The sequence below is a fragment of the Sitodiplosis mosellana genome, unplaced genomic scaffold (genome assembly GCF_009176505.1).
Source record: "Sitodiplosis mosellana isolate CC-2019 unplaced genomic scaffold, AAFC_SMos_1.0 Smas_scaffold_13, whole genome shotgun sequence".
Taxonomy (NCBI): domain Eukaryota; kingdom Metazoa; phylum Arthropoda; class Insecta; order Diptera; family Cecidomyiidae; genus Sitodiplosis; species Sitodiplosis mosellana.
In genome coordinates this window covers 696,919-701,385 of record NW_022595255.1, presented here as the reverse complement: position 1 = coordinate 701,385, position 4,467 = coordinate 696,919, and positions in this window count along the sequence as shown.

Here is a 4,467-nt window from a genome sequence, read left to right as displayed (position 1 = left end):
ACACTGAAAAAAAGCGAAACGAATGAAAAAAAAAGACCATACGCGCAAACACCCATTCAACGCAGAGCTTTGTGTGTGAGAATAGGAATTTAATGAAGAAGAGAAGTACAGTAATCAACACAGAAATGACGAAAAGAATAAAAACAACACACACACACACACATCGACCGATATTTGAGTGTGTTGATTACAGCTGAAGCGGTTCGATGCGGTTGTGTTGAACGAAAAAAAATAATCTAATGGGAATTTTATTTGAGAAAGAAATTAAAACCCATTACAAGCGAATGATCAAGTGCGTCAATGCTATCGGCATATACAATACATAAGCGACGGTTGAACAGAAGCAATCGGTCATGATAGTCGTAATTGAGTTATTAGTTCATGTTTTTGCTAACGGGTTATTTTTCGCACATTGTGTGAGGAATGCAAATGATAAGAGCTTCCCATAGTTTCAAGTGTTTTAATCGGTACAGATCTGAAGGATGAACTCGACCGTTATCAATATATGACAATTGAACACTTCAAATGGCCATTTTTGCGAAATAAAATGGCAAACGAATGGAGTGAAAAAACGAAATTGAAACAGTGTATGAAGCAATAATATCATCGTTTGGGTCTACAGTAACTCTTTTTACCGAGACAGTCAGTCGAATGTGTTTGCTAATTGAATGTATGGCAAAGAACGAAATGCACATGTTGTCTGGCAAAATGATTATCACATACCGGCTTTTCTATCAGTCTGATACACAATATCGTTTGACCAGCAGCCGAAATCAACTTCAAAAAATCGTCATCCTGCGATTGAGTCGACTCTTTTATGATCAGAATTCAAGCAAATATTGCAAGAAAAAAGTTGTACACCAGTCCATTTTTCATTCGTCTGGCCTTTACCGATCCAAAAATCACATCAAAGGCGGCATATCATCAAATTCACATTGATTTTGATAATTTTATCGATTTTTACTGGGTAACTAATCGAATTAGCTCACAATGTGTTGCAAAATACGACGAATATTAGTTTTTGTGGACGAATTGGTCTTTATTTTTTTTTCTCTCCCTCGATGTGTATGTTGTATTCATTTTTCAATTGCGGTCGTTATCAGTTTTTTTTCCTCTCTCCCAATATTTATGGATATTTTACGGATAAAATCATCAGAATGCTAATGAAATTAGCGGTGCGTATTTGGAATTAGCATAAATATACATTCGTCGATTGGGCGCTAGCCACCCAGTAATTTATTGACGTATTGAACCAGAAAAGTGCGCATTTCACAAACCGATTAAATTAAATAATGTTTTGGCCACTAGTGGCCAGCTCTCTTTTTTGCTGTTAAGTTTTAGCACTGCAACTATTTTAAATTTTAATTCGCCTTTAGTCCTCATGTTTTGGCGATTTCAGTAAATTGGATTTTATGAAAGATTATTGAAAACATGAATCGATTCGCGTGGTGATGTGTTAATAGGAAAACAAATTGGTTTTCTCTTTTTTTCTCTCGGCTCTTTTATTATTATCATGTGTAGCAGCTGTGTATGTGCCAGTGCGACACAACTATTTTCTATTTGAAGCGGCACACAATTTTCGATTGGCACGATTATTACTTTTCGAAAAATGTTCAAACCGGCTAAAATAACCGAATTTATGTCAACGAACGATATTATAAACGAAGGCTATAAAATACCGGCTTGATAAATGAACAAACAAGCGATATTTTCATCGGTTTTTCGGGAGAAACCGTTTCTTCTTATTTCGTGTGTTGTGGCATTTCAACGAACATAAATTACCTAGATGAGTTAAAATCTGATTTATTGTTGATTGTATAGCGATTAGATAGCGTTTGATCATTGTCAATCTTGAATTGGAGAGAAAGAAACAATTGCGTCTTCGTACGCAAAATACTCTCATTTAACCATAATAATTTCACAAATTTTTATTTCGGATGTGCATGCGAGCCAGAACTTAATGGCAATTTACATTTTGAGAATAAATGTTGCATAGAATTTATAATAAGAACAGTAATGAAAATTCATAGAGACAAACTCAAGTGGGGCACGATTTAAACGATCTTCTTCATAATGTCTGTTGTTCGGCAAATGGTTTTGATATCTTCATTCAAAAGCAATCGAATGGTTTAAATGATATAAATTGAATTTGGTAGAGAGAGCTAGACCATTTTGTCATATATATATGCTCATTTAATCGCATTTACTCTAGATGACAAATGATTATTATTGATCAACTTTTACAAGTAAATTATTTGTAATTTAGTTTGAGGCGGATATTTGCCGATTCGAAAAACCACGTGGACCAGCCCATTATTACTATTATTACTGTTGTCATCATTGTTATTTGTTAGTGTAAGTCCAACGAATCGAAAATCACGATAGTTGAGAATCAATTTAACTTGATATATGTATTTGTTCTGTTTGGCAATGTAAGCATACGAGAGAAGCGTCTTGTGACTGTGTGTGGGCATTTGTGAGCTATTTGCAATAACTCGAAATATAGATATTTCACATCTGCATCTCAATTCAATGACGCAATTTTGTCGCCACAAAATGCCATTTTGTCAATTCAATGTTTATTGAACTGAGGGCGAAGAGAATAAAATACAAATATCATTTATTCTTTAGCTGTTTCGAATGAAAATTGATGTGAATGCAACGAACTTCGATTCATATTCTATCGAAATGCAATTATAATTTCCGAAAATATTTGGGACACAATGGAATCAGATGAAAAACCTCTAGACGAGGTTAAAATGGAGTGATGCTCCTGTGCGTGGATTTATCACTCAAAAAGAATGATATCATTTTGAGTGACGCTTTGACGCTGTATTACCTCTGGTTCAGAAGTGTTTTTCTCATTCACTATTGTGAAAAGTAGGTCGATCATTAATCGACGATTTTGGAGTCATTTTGGTGGCGTCTCCACTCGCATTTAATTTCCATTGTAGAAGCTTGCTTGTCAAAGTTCAAACATCATTGTAAACATATGGAAGTGGAGGAAATGACGCCAAGCTGCACGAGGTTATTTATTCACAATAAGGAAAAATATCGCGTCACGATTTTTACACGGCAAAACGCTTAAAAGATCTGGAACAAAATTCAAAAGTCGTGACGCGATATTCTTCCTTATTGTGAATAAATTTGATGGACATCAGCTACCTTACATCGTGTCTAATAAAAATTGGCGCCCAATTTGAAAATTAGACACGATGTAAGGGAGCTGGTGTCTAATTTGACAAATACTTGAGTCAATATGGAAGAAAACATTTGTTGCGAAAAACTCAACATGTGTTGGAATTTGACACTTTCAAACATTTTGATACTTAAAAATCAACTCAGTTTTTTGTACCGAATTAATATTATTATTTTGTCGGATCATCGATAAATATTCTGTAGAAAAACAGCTCAAGTTATTTCAAATAACTTATTTGTCTTTTAACCCTCGAACCGACACCCGGGTCTGGCCAGACCTTTTTCGTTTTTAGTCGTTAATTTAATATATTTCTAATTAAGCTATCGACTTGAGCTCAGAGTTACCTGACTAAAATTTCATTGGCTATCGATCTAGCACCAAAACCATTTTAAAAAAGTCTTCAAAAAGGATGATATAAGGATATGTAAAAACTACACCTTCGGACGGACACCCTGGGTCTGGCTGAATCCCTATATATTTATAAGCATTTGTATGGGAATAAGGTGTACAACTGTACGTGTACATGCCAACTCCATTTTCATGAGAAAAGTGATTTCTGTCTTCGGCAAAGTTGTAGAGCAGATTGAGTACTACAATTTTTTGAAGACACTATCTCCTTATCTCTTATCAGTTTCGCGACAAATGATAAGAGGAAGCTCGCGTTTTTCGCGGTTTTTCACATAACTGATAAGAGATAACAATTTGATGTCTTGGGCAAAGTTGTACTTCTTCATCTGCTTTACGATTTGGCTAAAGGTGAAAATCTCATATCGCTTATCAGTAACGTGAAATACGCGAGGAACCTCAGAATACCGCTAACAGGATGGAGTTTTTGAGATTATCATTTTTTGCGCGACTGATAAAAGATAAGTGATGGGTGCCTTTGAAAAAGTGGTGGAGCAGACCAAGTACTACAACTTTGCTCAAGACATCAAATTGTTATCTATTATCAGTTATGTGAATAACCGCGAAAAACGTGAGTTTCCTCTCATCATTTCATTCTCAACTCTATGAGAATCTTAAAAATTTTTTTAACTCTTTTTCGATTTTTGCTTGTGTTGCGACGTTTACATGGGAAGTTTGTATGAAAGACTCGGAGCGCCGCTGCTATTGCATTGGCTTCTATGGCCAAATATACACATGGAAATATCTCGAAAACGGCTGGGTAAATCGGCAAAATGGACCGTGGTGTCACTCCCTAAGGGAGTGCAAAAACACGGCCGGTTCGACGGCCTAGAATATAAATCCGGTGGAATTTCAGCTGATCC